General features: G+C 44.1%; 2 long non-coding RNA genes across 2 annotated transcripts in view; both read left to right on the top strand.

The window, feature by feature from the left end:
* The window catches only part of LOC309341641, a 63,725-nt gene that overhangs the window by 4,229 nt on the left and 36,797 nt on the right, over positions 1–22,699 (top strand). The gene's annotated exons all lie outside the window — the stretch shown is intronic.
* On the top strand, positions 3,221–7,594 carry LOC309341689. Its single transcript, XR_014156535.1, has 3 exons — positions 3,221–3,445; positions 6,110–6,263; positions 7,477–7,594. It is a non-coding gene; the product is annotated as an uncharacterized lncRNA (long non-coding RNA).

The following is a 22,699-nucleotide window of genomic DNA, read 5'->3' as shown; positions in this document are numbered from 1 at the left end:
CCTTTACCCCTCTCTCTATGAGCTCTGCCACACTTTCACTCGTGCCATGCCTGGAAAGCATGGATCTGGGCCATTTTCCCACTTGACCCACACTTTCTAGGCATGGCTGTGAGCAGCTTTCCTCTTGCCCCACTCCTTTCCTAGGGAAAACCCACTCTTTGGCGACACACTGGAACAAACTGCAATCCAGGGGAAATCTGGAATGATCGTTTGCTCCAACTGAGTGCTAAAGAGCAGTTTTCCCCAGGTGAAAGCAGCAGGACAACAGGAAGTGTGGACAGGGACAAATAAAAGAGGACACCTTCACCCTGGTATTGCTCCCCTTTATTACATACACAGCCCTACAAGACAACAACAAGAACCCACCGACAGCATACAAACTGATATGGCTCACTTGACCCAACAATCCCTGCCTCCACACACGTGCAAACAAGCCTCGCTGCAGTCAGCAGAAGGTAGCCAGCCAGGCCCAGGACCACCCCGCAACCTCTCTCAATACCAATGAAAACTAATAAAGGAATAGAAAGAGAACCTACCCACGTGACACTGACACAAAACCTCTCTCACACACAAAGCAAAAGAACGAAAGTTTTATTACCCACCTTCCCTCCTTCCCCACTCTCCCCCTCCCATCCCCTGCCCTTATACCGTATACAAAATCAAAGTCTCACATTGAATATGACTGATGTGTAGAAAAGACTTTATGATGTGAAAATAGAGATGGCGTATGTACCTTGTAAAACCCCACTTCCCATCTTAATACAGTCATACCTCAGAAGTTGAACAGAATCCGTTCCGGAAGGCTATTCAACTTCCAAAATGTTCGGGAACCAAGGCATGGTCCTGCAGCCAGTCGGAAGCCACGGAAGCTGTGTCAGACATTCAGGTTCCAAAGAACGTTCACAAACCGGAACAATCACTTCAAGGTTTGTGGCGTTCGGAAGCCAAAACGTTTGTCTCACAAGGCATTTGACTTCCGAGGTATGACTGTATCTTAATAAAAATATTTTTTTAAAAGGAGGAAGTGGGGATAAGGCCTTTCCCTCACATGGCCTGAGGGATGATTAGAAGCTGTCGCCTCTGCTTTTACTCACCAGAATTATCCATCCATGCTTTGATTAAGATATGGTTAGTTCAAACCAGCCAGGATCGATGATCCATGGTGTGTGTGCCTGGCTTCTTCACTAACCTTAGTTTACTAACCCAAGTTCAGGCTTAGGCTGTGTATACCCTACTCTATTCTCTGGCACCACTGGGCCCCCACCACTGCAGATTGTAGCAGTATCTACAATCCATATCTGGTCGTTTCTTGAGAAAGGCTGCTGTTGGATGTGTTTTCTCTCAAACCAGCTTCCCTCCGATTAAAAAATGTAAGCTACACTCGGTTTGCAGTTGAGCTGAGGTGTGTACACTTTTGAGATGCCATGGTGTACATGTAGACGGCAACTTCATGAATGAGTTCAGGGGGTTGCAGGCATGGGAAAATCTAATAGGTGATGTGCAGGGCTTTTTCCAGCCAGAACTCGCCAGAACCCAGACCCGGCATCTCTTAGGTGGGCACCATTGCCATTATAAGAGAACAAGAGAGGCATTCATGGTGAGTTCTGGCACCCTTTTTTCTTGAAAAGTTGTGCTGGTAATGTGCATCAGGCAAAGCCATCCCTGCCCCCTCTCGGGTGTGTACGGCAATGTGCAAAAGCCCCTAGAAATGGGCCGGGGTGCCAAATCGACCATGTTGCATTTTAAGCCATTAATAGCCTTTATATGAATTTCTGGTTAGTTCATAAATGGAAACAGATGTTTCTGATCTCCTCACAGCTGTGCCAGAGAAGGAGGGCAGGCACATGAGCTTTGAGGCTGCTTCAAGCTCATTCACGTAAAGCTTAGCAACTGTTTCGGGTTCCATCTGAATTAGCTTGAACCAGCTCATTGAGCTTCTGTCGTTTGGAGATACAGTATTCAATTTGGCGTGTTGATTTTTCTCATTGTCAGAAACACTTCTAACTGGGGGCTGCCATCCAGTGGTACTCCTGGTGCTTTGTGGAAGACTTCTGAGATGCAGTGCTCCCTGAATTCAGTAACAGCTTATGACAAACATGAAAAGTGTTGTGACAATCACGGTTCTATTCCACACACACACACACAAACACTGTTAGCCTTACAGAATGGTACAGTGCGGCACTGTTTCACTAGCTGTGAAAACAGCTGTTATTGCAGAACCATCTCCCCATAATCCATCATGAAAACTGTACGAAGCTTGGGTGGAAGAACTTACTGTTGCATTGAAGAGGAGATTCGGTATGGCACAGCTGGGGTCTGAGCACAGCAACCACCCACCGCTGCATGAACTATGAGGCTTCCTCTGTTACTTCTTAATAGATATTGGAAATCAATAAAATAAAACCCTCCCACTAAAATTAGGACTGATTAAATACTATGGCAACAGTATGGGATCCTCAGCTGTTACTGCATTTGAACAATAAGGCAAATGGGGCTTAAATGGGTCCAGGGTTATTTATTGCTCCTTGTTCAAAAGTGTTGCATGGACCAAGTCCTTCTTCACAGCTTGCTATGGGCGTAAGCCATGATGCAAGGACTGGCAGAGACTGGCTGTTTATGCCTCTGCACTGTAGCATCAGCAATGTTTTTGTTTTCTAGCCTGACCTTTGACATGTCTTTTAAGTGCATGTAGGTCAGGAGTAGGCAACCTAAGGCCCAGGGGCCAGATGCGGCCCAATCGCCTTCTCAATCTGGCCTGTGGACAATCCAGGAATCAGCATGTTTTTACATGAGTAGAATGTGTGCTTTTATTTAAATTGCATCTCTGGGTTATTTGTAGGGCATAGAAATTTGTTCATCCCCCCCCCCCCAAAAAAATAGTCTGCCCCACCACATGGTCTGAGGGACAGTGGACCGGCCCATGGCTGAAAAAGGTTGCTGACCCCTGATGCAAGTAGTTGCAACACAGGCCTTGTACTTTGCAGCAATAACATTGCTTAGAGTTTGGGGTGGGGGAGGAATTAGGCTGTATGCAAGATCCTTTTAACTCCTGGATCCAGGAAGTGTTAAAATATAACCAGGCTGTGTTGAGGTGATCTCCTGGGCGATGGGCTATTCAGAGAACAAACAAAAGCAGGCTTTGTGAGAGATGGCAAGTGGTTGGGGCCCCTCCTTCAACTCAGAGATAGCTAGAAGAACAAAGCCTGAGTTGAGAGTTGAGAGTGAAGGGATGTGACCTAGAAATAAAGCAGAAAGCTGGAGAGAGAGGCAGAGCAATGTTTGATTTCTGTTTTAATCCAAGGCTGTGGCTATGGGAGAAACAAGACTCTCTGAATCACAGAATCATCAAGTTGGAAGGGAGCTCAAGGGTCATGCAATGCAGGAATCTCAACTAAAGCATCCATGACAGACGGCCATCAGACGGAATCAGTTTATTCAGAAACAGGTTAAAGTGGGGGTTCTTAAATATCTCCGTGAAGAGGTTTTGACTGAAACACAGCATTGTGCTTTTTTTAGAGTAACCATCAAGCTATAACCCTCACTGAGTGTGTTTAAGTAAACTTCCAGTTTTGTTTACAAAATGCTTCATTGTTACTTTGATCCTCTGGTTGAAGGATAAGTGGCCACAGGTTTCCCCTTCAAATTATTAACGATCCTTGCTGCTGAATATTAGAAAATGCTCCCACATACAGATAATATCAAACCTCTCAAGTATTACTGACAGGGTGTGTCTAGGTTTTCCAGCACCCAAATCTGGTCACATTATCTCACTCCCGTCTTTATTGAGGGAGGTTGCCACACACACCAACACACTACCTTTGTGTTTTGTATGACACAGATTCACGTGTCAATCCCTTTGCACACGTACTAGGGAGTAAACCTCATGGAACAATGTGGGATTTTGAATAATATATGCCCAAACAGGATATAGTAAGAGCTGGGGAGCAGGTGGTGCTGTGGTCTAAACCACTGAGCCTCTCAGGCTTGCTGATCGGAAGGTCAGCGGTTGAAATCCACGTGATGGGGTGAGCTCCCGTTGCTCTGTCCTAGCTCCTGCCAACCCAGCAGTTCGAAAGCACACCAGTGCAAGTAGATAAATAGGGAAGGTAAATGGCGTTTCCGTGCGCTCTGGCTTCCGTCATGGTGTTCCATTGTGCCAGAAGCGGTTTAGTCATTCTGGCCACATGACCCGGAAAACTGTCTGTGGACAAACGCCAACTCCATTGGTCTGAAAGCGAGATGAGCACCGCTCCCCATGGTTGCCTTTGACTGGACTTAACCGTCCAGGAGTCCTTTACCTTTTACCTTTATAGTAAGAGCTTTTCAACAGTGGAACAGATTCCCACAAGAGGTGGTGGATTCTCTTTCCTCGGAGCTTTTAAAGCAGAGGTTAGATGGCATAAGGGCCAGAATAGTAGTTGGGCAATATGCAATAGTTGTGCTAGCTTCCAGATGCCTCCAGGCACCTCCTTTTCCTTTCAGTTTCTCACGTGGCTCTATAAATTTGGAGCAAATAGTGCTTTGCCAAAAATTATTCCTGTCCCCAAATTTCCTGCTTCCAGAATCTGGAGTAGCTCAACCATTACAAACAGCCACTGCAAGGGTTTACAGAAGATTCCTCCCCATGCTTTCAGGGCATATTAGAAGACTCATATTTTCGCACACAATTATTGGTGAATAGGGCAGAAGATTGATTAACTCCATTAGGGAGTAGTTAATGGATGGGCTAGTCTGGTTTTTCTTTGCTTCAGTTGTGTATGGTGAAAATTCTTGGCAGCACAGGGGATATTAACAGAGACGCAATGTTCAGCCAGGCCCCACTCCAGCTGTAGTTGTGCGCAATTAGTGCATAGCTAATGACGGCTCTAAAGGTGGATATGTGGATTCCTGTTGGCAGCAAAAGATGTACCCAGATTCTAGGCAGTTCAGCTGGACCCACATAAGCAGTGCACTATGGATACACATCCAGACACTTGCAAAGTCTGCAGAGTTCTGCCAAACTCTGATCTTTTGCTGCCTATTGTAAGCTTTAAATCATGGGTAGGCAAACTAAGGACCCGGGGCTGGATTCGGCCCAATTGCCTTCTAAATCCGGCCCACGGATGGTCCGGGAATCAGTGAGTTTTTACATGAGTAGAATGTGTCCTTTTATTTAAAACGCATCTCTGGGTTATTTGTGGGGCCTGCCTGGTGTTTTTACATGAGTAGAGAAAGAGAGGGCTCTTTGAAAATGTGCATCAATCTATTTGGTTTTCTAGTAAGGGGGGTGTTCTTTCTTTTCCATAGTTATTGCAATTTTAATTTTAAAACCATACATATTAAGGAGAAGAAGCAGGAGGCAGGGGGAGAGAGATCTACAGTGCTTCATTTATAGAAAACGACAACTATTTAAATAGCTTCTACCTTTGTCCAGAAGCATATAACCTCCTCTCCCTTTATTGGCTTTCCCCCCTGTGTTTCATCAGCACATCTCAGCATTGATTGCAATCTATAGACTGCAAGGTCTAGATTAAGAGTCACATGACTTTTAGCCTCTGGGCAATGCATTCAGCCATTATCGGTTGTCCATCCAAGCAAAGAGAAGCCTTCCTGTGTTACCAGGAGCCTTTGGGATTACGTTAGCCTTGAATTTCGCCTCTGAAATGCTGGAAAAAATAAATAAGGTGCCACCCTTTTTTTTTTGTCTGTGCAGATGGAAGTTCTGCATCGAGCAAGAGAAGCTTAAAGGGGAGACTCTTTATGAGTCAAATGAATTGGTAAAGCTCCTTAGCCTAAAACTCCAAATGAATAATAAAAAGTCTAGCTTCATCACTAACATATGAGCCAGAAATTGGGAGTTTTTCATATAGCAGGAGACATCAACCACATCCAATGATTTCATACCATGAGTGCTTCATAAGGTAAGCCAGAAATCAGAAGAGCAGGGGCTGCCCTGTTCATTTTGAGTATGAAAATATTTCATGCAAAGATGCTGATTTTGGGGTGGGGGTGGGACGATGACAACTGACTGATGCACTTTTACAAAACAGTATCAGGTTTCCTATTGAAAATTCTTGCTCTTTGTTTAAATTATTGATTTTTTTTTGTTTTTGTACTACACTCCCCATAGTGCCCCAGGTTTACATTTAAAATGAAGCTCCTCTTCCACTCGAGCCAGCAGACTTGCTAAAGTTGTAGCCACAGCAAGCTGAGAAAGGTTCCAATTTCAAGTGGGAAACTGGAATCCTCCTGGTCAGGAGACCTTTTCATGAATGAGCACCCGAGTAAGAGTCCTGCTTATTCGTATTATGCTTCTCTAACAGCCTTCCTCAACCTGGTGCCTACAACTCCCATGATGCACAACCACACTGGCTATTCTTGCTGGGGCTCATGGGACACACAGTCCAAAAACTGTGGAGGGCACCGGGTTGGGGGAGGATTTCCTATCAGTTTTATACTAGTTTAACTACCATTCCTTTCTCCACAGAATCCTGGGAATTATAGTTCAGCGAGCCTGTTGAAAACTCTGTTAGAAATTCCTAGCGACTGCTGCACTCCTTTACAGAACTACAGTTCCCAAGGTCCACCCCCCCCCCAGGGAACAGTAAATAATTATTAACACTGTTTGTCTGTAGAGCACATATGCCTCAAGAAGAAAAAGCCATGGGGATTTTCCTCTAGGGAATTCAGCAGCATAGTCTCTTCTTACAGCTACATTTCTCAGTTTTCCTAATGACATAATTAATGTGTGATAAATGTTGAGAAAGTCGAGGAGGGGGGAAGGCAGGCAAGTAGGTTTGAAAATAGTTCCGACCTTGATTTTGGGAATCACGTTTGGGATGATTCAAGGCCCTTTTACTTCCGTCTGTCGTTCACAGCAGTGGGCACACAAAAAAATAAATAGAAGTGCTTTGGCGGTGGGGTTGCTGCTTGGCCCAGTCCCACAAGTAACCTTCAGAAAAGGGAGATTGCACAGAATAAAGGGGATCACAGAAGATGCTCTTATGTTTTGCCCAGTAGCACTAGTGGTAACCAGGGGAAGGAGACCCAAGCAGCACCTTGGGATCTAAGGTCTACAGCTGTTCTCCAAGCCTATAGCATCATCTCAGGCCAGCCTAAGAGCTATAGCTTCGAGGAGGAAATGGCTGGTTCTGCACAACATGGAGTCTCTGTGCTGTAAGGATGGGGAGAACTAAGAGGTATCAGCCACAGAAGCTTCCATTAATCTCCCCCTCAGCCCTGAGCCAGTTTCAACCGAATAATAATAATAATAACCGATGAAACACATCAGAGGCAGCCTGAACCAGCTGTGGGAAAGTGAGGCACCATTTTGAATAAGGCTACCTACCTCCACAACCTGTCAGGGATGACAACTGATAGCCAATTGTTTGGACTTATTTAAGTCAGCTAGAAAAGAGAGGGAATGATGGGCTCATGATGACCAGCTGGGTGACTGATGGAGCCCAGCTCTGCTACAAAGAAATCTTCTCCTTGCAGATATTTGGAGTGATGGCAACACCCACTTCTGACGGATCCGTCGAGAAAATGTTGGGAAATGTGCATCTGTGTTTATTTTTACAACATGATAGCTTTCTATAAAGGCCCTTTCTAGACAGCCTGCAAGACTTTCACCATGGAAACCATTAGGCTTGGCAATTTATTTTTGTAGCTGTTAAAAGATCTGCATCACCCGGGCTCTGAATTTTTATACTGGTTCAGCTGGAAATTGAGCAGCAAGAGGAATAAAAACTCCCTCCCTTCATGCATTCAACTAAAACTATCCATGCCACAACATTTTGTTCAACCTTGGTATTATTTCCCCATACATGTCACCTCTCCCCTTATGGATGACACAGTCAAGTTGTTACCTTTTGCATTTATTTATAAGCAAAGAAAAGAAAATGGAGAGGCTTTCATCTTCTTGGCAACTGCATCCTCTGACCTGGTTTCTCCTATATGTGAGGATACATAGAATGGTCAAGGACCGTATATGCTGCTGAAGTGCCCAAAATGCAGGATGTAGAAACAGCCACAGAAGTCACGCCATCCTGGGAATCTCAGCATTTTTAAAAAGAGCAAGTTTCCAGTCCCTATGGCTATGAAGATACACTTTAAAATGCACAGGAAATACTTCCTGGAATCTCAGAAGCTTGAAGGGGAGGTTGAAATACAGTTTCAGGTCAGACACAGAATGTCAACACTCTGCACGGCTCCTCATCCCTCCATACAGCTGGCAAAATCAGAGATTGTGCATAGGATGCAAACTGCAGAAATGTCCAGAATTCATTATACAAAATAAGACAGATTACCGAATTTTCATAATTTATACCAGACGCAGAATTCAGCTTTCCTTGCTGCAGGGTTCAGATTGCCAATGTAACAAATTTATTATTATCATCCATTTTGCACATGGCCCAAACCATGGTGTCTTTATCTATACGCTCTTCTTTTATTTGCCTTGCGTACTCAAAGAGACTACTCAACAGAGATACTGCTTTGTGCATGTTCAGATGCATTCTTCCATATACCCTGGAGTGTTGGGGAAAGGACTCGGGGATTATAGTTAGGCTTTACTCACTGGCTGTTCTTCCTCACAAGAAACAGAATCATCAGCATTCAAAGAAGACAGTGAGAGAATGCTTCTAAATCCTCCCAAACCAAAAGATTTTTTTTCTCCACCCGGTCATTCGTTGGGTTTGTTATGCTCCCAATAAGCAGCTTTTGTGGTCATTACGGGTCCCTACTGTGCTCTGAAATTTACTCATCCAGATAAGCTGTTTACTGCATCCTGAATGCCATAACCTTCTCCCATGACCTTAATCATTCTAATGAACAGTCTATGTTGGAAAGGGAGTCATTTTCGCAGTCTTTTAGGCTTGGCTGCAACCAAACATACCTGCAAAATGCCTTTCAAAGGGGTCCCACCCTCTTAATTCACCCGCACCCTTTACAGTTTGGTTCCTAACGGGAACGCCATGCTCAGTTCACGCCTGTGAGTCCACCTCCAAAACGTTGCCATCTGGATTCTTAGAGCTCAGGGGAAGGGGACCTGAGGTCACAAACCTGAAACATGCTCTTAACCTTTCATGTTAAGATGGGATATTGCTCTTAAAAAAAGAAAAAAAAAATTGAGTGCAAGCACTTTGGAGGTGCTAAGGCATCGTTTGTTGATCTTCCTCTGCCTGCCTCCCCTGTTCTTCTGAAGCAACAGAGATGCCAGGCTAGCAGATCTGCAGCAGTGAATTAAATGTACTGACACGGTAATAATACACAGTGCAGATGAACCTGCAAGAGCCAGCCTCCACTTCTGCAGTGCTGCGATGAATGGGCTCCTTGTGACTTTCACAGAGCAGCCACTGCAGCACAAGAAAACAGAGAGGTGTGTTGCTTGCCAAAAGCTGATTAACAAGCAAATAGAATATAGATGGACATGGGAATGCAAAAAGAGAGGGGGGGAAACACTGGGTGAAGGATGCTCCCCCAAACACCTTTAGTTTAACTGCTGAGCAGGGCAGAGAGAATGCATAGCACCCTATGGCATCTTAAAGACTAATGTAATTGTTGTGAAAGATGAGCTTTTGTAGACGTGATGATAATTGTGTACACTGATTTCCCCCACCCCTCCCGGGCCTTCAGCATCTCCTGGCAATAAGAAATGTGCCGGCCTTTTAAGACGCCGTGGATTCTTCACTGCCTTTGTTAAGACACACCAAGATTAAGGCTCTCTTTTGGAATAAGCCACAGAAAAATGATCGTGCAGTCAGCAAAGAGAGGGTTAAGATTCCTTTCTCTTCTTGCTGTAACCTGCTCTCCTCCGAACAGGACCTGACAGCGAGTTGGTGTGAGTTTGCATTTCCCCTTCAAGCTGAAATTTAATCCCACGAAACATTAATATCTCTGGAACCAGCAATGGTGGTGGGGAGATTTGCAAAGAAATGTTTGCTGACTCATGAAAGCTGGTAGATCTTGTTCTCTTGGAGAAATAATAAGAGCCGGTTTCCCAATGTCTGCCTGTTATACGGTGGGATGGGACGAATGAACACATCAGGTTCTGAGGTATTCTCAAAACAGTCAAATTGGAGTTGCAAATGAAATGCTTGGGCCAGATTTATGCTGGAAATTTATATGGTGATCATTTCCTCTTCCCAGGGAAATGTAAAGAGTTGAGCTCTGTGAGGTGGAAGAAGCCAGGGGGCTCGTAACACAGAAATTCACAACACCTCACCAAACTCCAATTCTGAAGATTATTCAGAGAGAAAAACAGGAAAGGTATAAAAGCTACGTTTGTGCAGTTGTGCTGTTTGTTGCTATTATTGAAGTTACTGGGTAGGTACGTCTAAGCCACAGAGCCGGAAGGTAGGATCAAACCATGGGCCTCCACACTTAAGTAGACATAGCCAAGGTTGTTTGGGGAATGACTGATCTAGGGCAGGCCGGCATGGTTTGTGACTCACTGAGCCAAATGCAGACAAGCAGCCGAATACTTGGGTGTTCCTGGTGATTGACAATCCACACTATTTTGGCAGTGCCCAGCAGGCAACAAACATTGGGGCTTGACTGTGCAAGGCTGACGTAAGGAAATAAGGTAAAAGACACCTGCTTCTTGGGAGAAAAGCAATGACAAACCTAGACAGCATCTTAAAAAGCTATGGTTTTCCCAGTAGTGATGTATGGAAGTGAGAGCTGGACCATAAAGAAGGCTGATCGCTGAAGAATTGATGCTTTTGAATTATGGTGCTGGAGGAGACTCTTGAGAGTCCCATGGACTGCAAGAAGATCAAACCTCTCCATTCTGAAGGAAATCAGCCCTGAGTGCTCACTGGAAGGACAGATCCTGAAGCTGAGGCTCCAATACTTTGGCCACCTCATAAGAAGAGAAGACTCCCTGGAAAAGACCCTGATGTTGGGAAAGATGGAGGGCACAAGGAGAAGGGGATGACAGGGGACGAGATGGTTGGACAGTGTTCTCGAAGCTACAAACATGAGTCTGGCCAAACTGCGGGAGGCAGTGGAAGACAGGAAGTGCCTGGCGTTCTCTGGTCCGTGGGGTCACGAAGAGTCGGACACGACTACATGACTAAACGACAACATATAACACTATGCAAAGCTTGGCTAGTCACAACCCATACAGACCTGCCTATCATCCATAAATAGCCCTTGTTTATATGGATACCGAATGCAAGGGTTGTTTTGGATGGAAACTCTTGTGCTGACCCGTAACCCTTATGCTGCAGTGTTCTTGTAGCACATTGTAAAATCCACCATCTAGTCCAACCCCCTGCCATGCAGGAATATGAAGCTTTCCCAGACGGGGCTCGAACCTGCAACCTTGGCATTATCAGCACCATGCTCTAGCTAGCTGAGCTATCCAGCTGATCAATATGCCAAGGTCACTCACCTGAGATAAAACTGGCAAATCTAGTGCCTTGACTAAGCAAGGGCTCTCCCTTTTCTCTCTCGCTTGCAGTGCTTCACTGCTGAACATGTTAATCACTGCCGAGACTGAAATAACCTAAGGGAATATCATCCCAGAATTATGTATTCCATTAACAAGCCTTCTACTTTAAGTCTGTATGCAATATTCAGAAGTAACAGAGTGAGAACTTCTCTCCTGATTTGATTCTCCATCTTTCAGTCTCAGCAGGTTGAGAATTTGGAGGATGCCCATTTTAAAGAGGAAAGATTCTGGATGAGATTCACTGAAAAATTGACATCTCTGAGGGAGCCATGCCTGTGCCACTCAATACCAGCTAAAAATGTCAATGTCCCTATTCAATCTGCAGCTGTGTGTATTTACTGATGTAATTGAAAGTCCAGCCAAACCAAAAAAAGAAAAGAAGAATAAGAATAAGTAAGAGTGAATGTTTTTCAGTTTTGGTTTATGACACGCAAGGACATTTAATTTCAAACACAAATACTTGTTTGTTTTCGGGGACATGGCTACCACTGTGAAAATGTATTAATTCTTTATAAACAATCCAGATTTGGAATCAGATCTGCTTAGTCCCTAAGTGGGCTATTGACACCCTCGTTTTCTGCACAGGCATCCTATAGAGAGGCCCAGCTAAGCTGAGCAAGATTCTGGAGGCAAAATGTACCTTTATATGCAAGCTGAAGCAAAATTTGTCACTGACATGATAAAGGGGAGTTAACATTTCCTTTTGTTGACCCCAGCATCAGCAAGGGTGCATATGCACAGTTGCCTATCAGGCTGTAAGAAGCAGTCTGGTCAGCCAAAAGTTTGTCTGGACACAAGTTGTCTCCAGATTACCAGCATTTTCCAGAGGGCATCAAGTGTATACCAAAAATTTAGGTTTGCAAAATTGATGTGGATTATATCACTCTGCTGCCCTGACATAATTCCTTTCACTCAAAAATAAAATAAAAAATAGACTGTTTGCAGTTAGGAAAGTGACAGGAAAATGCACTGCGAAGTGTGATATTTACAAATAATTAGCAGGAAGATGCGGAAACAATCATGATGAATGCTTGTTGCCCTCTAACCTCCCTGCTGACAAATCAGGACAAATGTTCAATAAAGACCAGCCATAGGACCTGCACTCTCTGCATAGAATCAGAGGGTTGGAAGTGTTGAATAGTGGGAAAGACGGACAAAGGACACAGCTCTGTTGGATTCACAGCTCTTTATTGCAGCAGTTAGAACTGCTCCTGGATTCAGACTGACTGCAACCTAGCTGGCTGCTTTATATAACACTAAGTAAGTTCAAACAGTAACAACTCACAACTAGCTAACCAATCAGGAGCGACAGTTTTCAATCCTTCATTTACATACTGGTGGCCCTGAGTGAGAACTGCCACTAATCTTAATACATAACAGGAAGGGACTCCAAGAGTCATCTAGCTCAACCTCCTGCAATTCAGGAGTCCCAACTAAAGCATTCATGACAGATAGCAATCCAACCTCTGCTTAAAAACCTCCAATGAAGGAGAGTCCACCAGCTCCCGAAGGAGACCGTTCCACTGTCTAACAGCTCTTACTGTCTCTTTCTGATGCTGGAATCTCTTTTCTTGTAACTTAAAGCCCATGGTTTGAGTCCTACCACAGCTGTCATCAGTAGCCAGTGGTGACACATCAGAGAGAATCCTCATTTCAGCACCACCACCATTTTGCAATTTAATGCCCAGTTCACTTTATGCCTTTGTGTGTTGAACACCCGAAGAAAGCTCATATGCTGGTTGTTTGTGTGCTCTGAGCAAAGGGCAGCTGTTTATTTAGCACACCCCTACTATTTCCCCACTGTAACACATTACCAGCCTGACTCGCTGGATGGATAACAGCACTGCACCTGAACTCCGATCCCGTGTGCTATTTAACACCGTGAAGTTTAAAGGTAAATGTTCGACAGTGGGAGGTTCATGCTTCGAATACTTCTCGCGGAATGAAAGTCTGCCCAAAAGTTAATTGACTCTACAAATCATCTGTAGCTCAGTGATTAACAGGCACTAACTAACAACATCAGAACAGCAAGACGAAGGAGGCATTGGAGCTTCAAGGCGGCATAGGGATGGTTGAAGAATTAGACTGATTTTAATTATCTATGCAAATTGCACTTGACATCTAGAAATCCAGAAGGCTGAAAGCAAAAATGTGAACTCAATATATCATTCCATTAATCAAATAGGTTAAGCCCGGTGTCTTGAGTGATTAATTAGAGCCGGTGCCTGGTTTTTTTTAAGCAACCATGGGCAGATGCAGAAACCCACTGAGGGCATGGCCTTGGTTGTGTGATGTTTATCTGCAGGAATCTCCCTGGTTGCACAGCTCCATTTGCAATGAGGGGTTCTGGGCTGGGCAGAGCGAAAACTCACTCCTGGAATTGCCTTCTTGCTTTTTGAATAAGGGTTGACCAAGACCAATATAATGGACATCCAGTGTCCTCAACAACGGCCCAGGCTTTGTGGAGATAAAGGCTTAGAACTGGGAAACACACAAAATCGGGCCTCAGCAACTTGCAATCCAACCTACCACTTCCTGGGTCCAAATTCATCTCTTTTTTTGTTTTTGTTTTTCTGACACTGCAAAAACTGGGGAATTACCATGCCTCTGGTAACCCACAATACATAGCTGATAGGCTGCACTGGTCAAAAATCATATTGTCCAATCGTTAATAATCAATGGGATTCCCTTGTAGTCATGAAACACAATTTTTGCAGATACCAGAACAGAGAGACTTGTAGCACCTTAAGGTAAAGGTAAAGGGACCCCTGACCATTAGGTCCAGTCGTGGCCAACTCTGGGGTTGCAGCGCTCATCTCACTTTACTGGCCAAGGGAGCCAGCATACAGCTTCCGGGTCATGTGGCCAGCATGACTAAGCTGCTTCTGGTGAACCAGAGCAGCACACGGAAATGCCGTTTACCTTCCCGCTGGAGCGGTACCTATTTATCTACTTGCACTTTGACGTGCTTTCGAACTGCTAGGTTGGCAGGAGCAGGAACCGAGCAACGGGAGCTCACCCCGTTTGGGGGATTCAAACTGCCGACCTTCTGATCGGCAAGTCCTAGGCTCTGTGGTTTAACCCACAGCGCCGCCCGCATCCCACCTTACAAGTTATCATATAAGAGACAGACAGATAGGTTTCTGTGTCTGCCATAAGCTTTTGTGGACTAGACCACACTTCAGATAAATGCATGGCTTTGTGTGCACGCATGCACATATGTATGTATACTCAAACCTGGATACATTTGCTAGTCTTTAAAGTGTCAAGATTGTTGCTTTTCTCCACAACAGAGGAAGAAAGTCTGCCGCATTGGATTTCTGTGTAAAGAGCACAATAATATGTTTTCTACAGCCATGGTCAGAAAATTTGTGCAAGGATCAAGGGTGTGTGTGGTGTGTGTGTTTGTCATTTATCTCCCTCTCCCAAAAGATCTGCCAAGAAGGCCTCATTGCCATAGCTACCACACCCCTGTTGACACTCTCCTTCTTGTGTGTGTGTGGCAGGGAGGGAGAAGTAGAGACATGTGATGCAATTGCCTAGCAACAAGTAGAAGGCAAAGGCCTGGCGAGAGATGCAAGGAGTTTGAGGCTCAGAGGGCCGCCATCTCCCCTCCCCATTGTCTGAAACATTGTCACAACCTGAGTTGGCAACCTGTAATTTTATTTTATTTTTAAATCTTTCTTATTAGAGTTTTTTTAAAAAAAACAACAACAAATGGCTTCAAGGCATGTGTGCTAATTTGAGCAGACAGCACTCCCACAACATTGGTGAAGGCCCCCTTTATGTCAGTTACAACAAAAAGCACAATTTAGGATAACTGCAGATAAGTAATTTTTTTAAAATCAATAAAGAAAACTAATATTTCCCCCCGTTTTTTCACTGTACAATAGATTTCACCCAGTTGTGCACACACAGATAAAGTCAAATTGCTGTTACTGTCATTAGGCAGGGTAGAAATATTTGCAGTAAGTAGATGAATGGAAAAATAAAACTGATTATCAAATCACTGGAGTCCTGGAACATTGTCCTTTCATTTATCTCCAGGGTCCTAGGACCCACTGATGAATATGCGGGTTTTCTATATTCATCCTGTGTAGTACAACCTGCCTTTAAAATTGGCGCACTTTGCCATTGACCTCTGTGGGGGGCAGGATTACACACAACCCTGAAGTTTAACCCACATAATTTAAATATGTATACATGCGTTTAAATTGCTGGTGTTTGCATTGTTCTTTGTAAACTGCTGTGAGGTTTTCTGCTGAATACCTCGGGTTACATATGTTTCAGGTTACAGATTCCCCTAACCCAGAAATAGTACCTCAGGTTAAGAACTTCGCTTCAGGATGAGAACAGAAATCGTGCGGTGGCAGCAGGAGGCCTCATTAGCTAAAGTGGTATCTCAGGTTAAGAACAGTTTCAGGTTAAGAACGGACCTCCAGAACGAATTAAGTTCTTAACGCGAGTTAGTGAGAGATTTTACTTTCTTGGGCTCCATGATCACTGCAGATGGTGACAGCAGCCACAAAATTCAAAGGCGTCTGCTTCTTGGGAGAAAAGTAATGACAAACTTAGACAGCATCTTAAAAAGTAGAGACATCACCTTGCCAACAAAGGTCCGCATAGTAAAAGCTATGGTTTTCCCAGTAGTGATGTATGGAAGTGAGAGCTGGACCATAAAGAAGGCTGATCGCTGAAGAATTGATGCTTTTGAATTATGGTGCTGGAGGAGACTCTTGAGAGTCCCATGGACTGCAAGAAGATCAAACCTATCCATTCTTAAGGAAATAAGCCCTGAGTGCTCATTGGAAGGACAGATTGTGAAGCTGAGACTCCAATACTTTGGCCACCTCATGAGAAGAGAAGACTCCCTGGAAAAGACCCTGATGTTGGGAAAGATGGAGGGCACAAGCAGAAGGGGATGACAGAGGACGAGATGGTTGGACAGTGTTCTCAAAACTACCAACATGAGCTTGACCAAACTGCGGGAGGCAGTGGAAGTGCTCTGGTCCATGGGGTCACGAAGAGTCGGACATTACTAAACGACTAAACAACAACAACAACAGCAACTGTATAGATTTTGTGAAATAAAATAACATTATTTATTACATTTATATACCACCTTTTTCCTTCCAAGGAGCTCAAGGAGGTTGTCCTCCTCCCCACTGCATCCTCACAACAACCTTGTGAGGTAGGTTAGGCTAACGGATGGTGATTGGCCAAAGGTCACGCAATGAGCTCCAAACGCTGGTTTCACAAGTCATGGTCAAACACTATATCAATTATGCCATGCTGATCAAGCAAGGCAGCTCTACATGTACATCTACAGGCACACTTAGGATGCAGAGTAGATTTGTATCTTGATGCACATTTAGTGCCCCCCCCCCGAGTTAAAGGGATGCATCTATTGACATGAATGGGGCTGACTAGTAGAGATCTAGTCCAGGCGGGGGGACAGGGTGGGGAGGTAGTAGGAATTGTGGAGTATAAAACTTGTGAGTCCTGGGTTCAAATCCCCACTCAGCCATGAACTTTATTCACCAGGGAATAAGGTTGTTATGAGGGGGTTTTTTGAGGGAGCAGTTAGGCTGTATGACTGACCTCCTTTCTCCTTCTACTTCCTGGATCCAGCACAGATTCAATGGCTGGACTAGCCAGGCTAGCTTCCTAGAGAGGTAATGGTAATGGTAATGGTCCTCTAAGTATGGGCCATTAAGACAACAAAGGAAGTGGCTTTGTGCCAGATAACAAATGGGCAGGTCCCCCTCCCTCAACTCGCTGGTACTTAGAAAGACAAAGCCAGAGTTAGGAGTTGAGCTATGTGAACTTGAATCTAGCAGCTGAGAGAGCTTTGCCTGATTTCTGTTGAAAACCAAGGCTATGAAATAAAATTGGGGGGAGGCGGTTTGAGCTACTTGAAGGAGAGTTGGGCTATAAATGAAATAAAAATAAACAAATTATAACTTCAGGTAAATTGGTGGGAAGTCAAAGTTCTCAAGCATACAGAATATGGGTCGCTAACAATTTATTGGCCCATTGGCCCATTCTGAAATTTGTGCAATTGCTGAAGCCACATTCTCCCCCCCCTCCAAAAAACAAATCCCCCCACACAATGGGAGCCACCATTTTAAATCTTTACAATGGCTCAGAGTGGCACTAGAGTGGGGTGGAATCTGGACATATATAAAAAATGCTGTGAAAATGTTTTTATTAAATGTTTTTAAAAATATATATTGAATTTGCCGTAAACTCACAATCGCCATCTGGTGCCATGTTTGTATAATGCACTTAAAAGCCCAGGGAAAGTGTAAGAAACTTAAATGGTACTCACTGAGGTGCTAGAAAGGGGTGGGGCAGGCATCAGCTGTGGGTCCTTCTAGACCCCCAGAAGCTGCCTAAGGATGCTGGGTGCTGATGCAAGCCCTACCTTTGCCCCGGAAAAAAGTTTCCTCGTGGCAAAGAGAGGGGTACACTTGTTATGCAAAATGGTTGGCATCCACTGTTGCTCGTGGGTGTCAGTCCATCAGTCCCCAAGCAAACACGACTGGTCTCTCAAATGCCATCATTCTAGATTCAGTAGCCCTGTTTGCTGCAGATCACAAGTCCATAGTCTTGTTGCTACAACGCAGTAGAAAGTTAGTACATATTGTTTCCCTTCCTTTTGTGGAATATGACTGGAAGATGTAGCTGAAATGCTAGACTAATGAGCCTCATGGACTATCATGGAGTCACATTGTTAGTGAAAGTGCCAGAGTGGTGCATGCTCTAGTTGTCTCTCGCTTGGACTACTGCAATGCGCTCTACGTGGGGCTACCTTTGAAGGTGACCCGGAAACTACAACTAATCCAGAACGCGGCAGCTAGACTGGTGACTGGGAGTGGCTGCCGAGACCACATAACACTGCTCTTGAAAGACCTACATTGGCTCCCAGTACGTTTCCGAGCACAATTCAAAGTGTTGGTGCTGACCTTTAAAGCCCTAAATGGCCTCAGTCCAGTATACCTAAAGGAGTGTCTCCACCCCCATTGTTCTGCCCGGAAACTGAGGTCCTACGCTGAGGGCCTATTGGCAGTTCCCTCGCTGTGAGAAGCCAAGGGCACCAGGCAGAGGGCCTTCTTGGTAGTGGCACCCACCCTGTGGAACGCCCTCCCACCAGATGTCAAAGAGAAAAACAACTACCAGACTTTTAGAAGACACCTGAAGGCTAGGGACGCTTTTAAGGTTTGACGGACTATTGTATTTTAATATTTGTTGGAAGCCACCCAGAGTGGCTGGGGAAACCCAGCCAGATGGGCGGGGTGGAAATAATATATTATTATTATTATTATTATTATTATTATTATTATTATTATTATTATTCAGTGATATCTCAGCATAATGCAGGAAGTGAATTAGCAAGGGAGATCTTTCCATGGAGCAGGGGAAAGGGAGAGGTAGCAATGGTCAATCATTGCTTTTCTCCTGTTGAAGACCTACTTAATGCATTGCTTCTCTGAATATGCCATCGTACTAACAACTTGCAACCCAGAATCTGAATAATAAAATACCAACAGCAGCAGTGTACCTAAACTCAAGGCACTGTGTTAAGCTTTTCTCTTATCACCTGTGTTCTTGGCTGCCTTCAGCACAGTGGCTCTTGGAAGCCTTCCTCACTAGTCCCCTGTATCTCCAAGTACATAGTTTTTGCTAAACTTTCTGTGAGGTTTTACCCTCAACCAAACCACCCTTCCCTTCCCGTCCAAGGGTTCCATAGATCAGTAAAATCCTATTACCCTCTTCCTGCTCCTCAGCAGTTAGGGTTGTTATGAATAATGTGTGACAGCACAGCTAATGGCTAGGTGGCCATCAGTGCCTTCATTTTACCCTGAGGGCAACTTCCTACTATTTTGCCCTGTGACGGTACCACGGCTAACACTTTTGGCCTATTTGCTCACAGATTTGCACGTTAAATTGCACAATGGCAAAAAGCCATTGGTTTGGGTCCCACCCTCCCGAGCGGGAGAAAACAAGCTTTCTCATCTTCCATGGGACAACCCTTTAGATATTTGAAGATGGCTATCATCTCTCCTCTTATCCAGGATAAACATACCCAACTCCCTCAACCGTTCCTCACAAGGCTTGGTTTCCAGCCCCTTGATCATCTTGGTCACCCTCCTCTGCAAGTGTTCCAGCTTGTTAATTTGCTTTAAATTGTGGTGCCCAACACAGGACACGGGACTCCAGGTGTGGTCTGACCAAAGCAGAACAGAGCTATTACTTCCTTTGATCTGGACGCTATATAGTGGTGCCTTGCAAGACGAAATTAATCCGTTCCGCGAGGCTCTTCGTATAGCGGTTTTTTCGTCTTGCAAAGCAAGCCCATTGACAGTTTAGTGGATTAGCGCTATTAGCGGTTTAGCGGCTTTTAGCGATCAGCTGTTAAGCGGCTTATCAGCGGATCAGCTGATAAGCGGCTTAGCAGCTTAGGAAAAGGGGGGGGGAGGGGGAAAAACCCGCAGGAACTCGCAAGACATTTTCATCTTGCGAAGCAAGCCCATAGGGAAATTCGTTTTGCGAAGTGCCTCCAAAACGGAAAACCCTTTCGTCTAGCGGATTTTCCGTCTTGCGAGGTGTTCGTCTTGCGGGGCACCACTGTACTTTTGTTGACGCAGTCTAGAACAGCACATACATACATGGTGGACATGTCCGAAAGTGAAGGCCTTCTGGGAGATGATTTATAATGAGCTAAAAAAGGTATTTAGATATACCTTACCTAAGAAACCGGAGGCCTTTCTTCTGGGCATTGTGGACCAGAAAGTGTTAAAGAAAGATAGAACCTTTTTTATGTATGCTACCACAGCAGCAAGGATCCTGATCGCAAAGTATTGGAAGACACAAGATCTACCCATGTTGGAGGAATGGCAGACGCAGTTGATGGACTACATGGAACTGGCTGAAATGACTGGCAGAATCCGAGACTTGGGAGAAGAAACAATGGAGGAGGACTGGAAAAAATTTAAGGACTATTTGCAAAAACATTATAAGCTGTATGAATGTTAAGAAATTGCACTTTTTAGGAAATGCTAGCTTCAGCAACCGTAATTAATGAAATGAAAACTAAGGTAACAAGAAGTTGGAGGTGGAATTATGAAATAACTTTATTGTGGTTAATTTAAAACATATGGGAACTGGGATACAACACTTTGAAAATTGGTAACACGATAAAATGGAAGATACAATAAGCTGTGAAACAAGTTAACAAATTGCTGATGTTTTATAATATAAAGAATGCAGGGTCCGGTAGATGTGGGGAAGTCCGTTAGATTTGCTGAAAAAAGGAATATGGAAATATGAAATTTTTCTATTCTATTTCTGTTATCTGTTTTCTACTTTTCTGTCTTTTTTTTCTGTATTTCATAAACTCAATAAAAAATATTTTAAAATAAAAAAATAAAAAAATAGAACTGCACATACATAATTGCTGCTCTAAAGTGACCTTTGCAAATCTGTCCGTCAACTGTAGTGGCGTATTCAGTCCCCAAAGGCTGCATGTAGTATTGCCGAAAAGTGAAACAGCTTTTCCTGGTGCTTTGGCAAACCCAAGGAAAGAAGCAGCTTTCAACAGGTTGCAGTCCCTTTTTTAAAAAAAAGAGATGCTGAAGAGGGGGAAAAATACCTTCCAGCGAAGTATCTCAGACATTTCAGATATGCTTTGCAAGGAGCCCATGACATCTCTCTCAAAAATGCAATAGATAGATAGATATATTAGAAATCTGAGTCATCCTAACAGGCTTTGATAGGCCTCACTGAACAGGCAGACTGACCAGAGAGGTTAGGTTTTGTCACATCCTGAATATGATGCAAGCTTGCCATCTGCTGGTATATTGTAGCAACTGCAAGAATCAATTTCTCCAATTTCACAATGCAGATATGTGCAAGGATACGCAGCAACACAGAGAAGAGTTGGTGTGTTCTGATGTGTGTGTTCTAGTGTGCGTGCTGCATGGCACACACAACTTTGTCCACCAGCACATCACCACTCTTCACCTGCCTTCATCATTGGCCACCTGGGTCAGCTGCCTCAGTCTGCCTAGTGGCAGGGCCGGCTCTGTCTCTTTCACATCATGAAAGCTTCGCTCTCTGGTTTGTTGGAGGTAAATTACTTGCCACAGGCCATTCTGAAGCGTGGTTGCTAGGGCTGCATTGTACAATACTCTTTAGGTGGAACTGAAGTCTCTCTTCAAACAAATGAGTTATTATGATCACATAAATGCCTAAGATGATGGTTGGCATAAGAATAGCTATGGTATTTGGGCAGAAAGGCACATTTCACAGATGTTTTTAAAATTCTTGGTGAGTATACAAATGGAAGCCTTCTTACTTACAGTTCAATTTTCTGTTCCTCAAGAACCACACATCATGTACTGTGCATTTTATCTGTATCTAGCTATCAATGCAGTTGCTTTGTTTTCTATTCTTCACTTGCCGCCCTTGGTTATTTTGAAATAGATATCCCAGGAAGTTATACAGCAAAGAGAGATGTAGTGGAGACCTTGAAAATGTCATAAGTGATTTTGCAGAATTTCTAAGCTGCTTTCCAGCCTACACATTTTGTTGCTGTTGTTCCATTTCCTTTCTGGAAAGCATAGAAATAGAAGCACATTTGCTTGACCTCCCAATTATTTCGGATGTCAGCTTGACTAGAATTGATAGCTAATCCCTAATAGTTTGTTTTGCAAACTTCCTCCATCAAAAAGAAACGCTTTGAAAGAGTTGAACATTTTGTGCAGTGTAATCTATTGGGGGAAAGAGGAAGTCAAATGAATTTAAACCACATCTCAATGATAAAGGGATGCCTGGTGAATTTAGCTTAGCAGCACAGCATATTCCAAATAACAACATGCATTTCTCAAAAGGAGGAAATTTAATTCCCCACACTGAAATGCTATTACAATCCCTTCTGCACTTAATACTATTCTGGCTCCTCTCGAATCCTGTCGCCCAGACCAGAAGTAGCCAACATCGTGCTCTTCAGAAATTGTTGGATTTGCAACACCTGCACAATGTGACCTTCCAAGCCGAACACTATTTCAATACATTGATACACATGCACCTACCCACCCACTGTTGATCGTTTACAAGGCCCTCTGTAATAATCCTGGTTTTGATTGGGGGGGGGACCAGGGAGTGGTGTGGGGGTCAAGCAGTTGGCAGACCACAATGCATGGTGGTGACAGGCATTTGGCATTATGGTGTGAGGGGTCACAAACTGCAAATTTCTAA

The sequence above is a fragment of the Podarcis erhardii genome (genome assembly GCF_964252035.2).
Source record: "Podarcis erhardii genome assembly, chromosome: 5".
NCBI classification, from domain to species: domain Eukaryota; kingdom Metazoa; phylum Chordata; class Lepidosauria; order Squamata; family Lacertidae; genus Podarcis; species Podarcis erhardii.
Note: the sequence above shows the minus strand (reverse complement) of the source record. Positions and strands in the feature narration are given on the sequence as shown.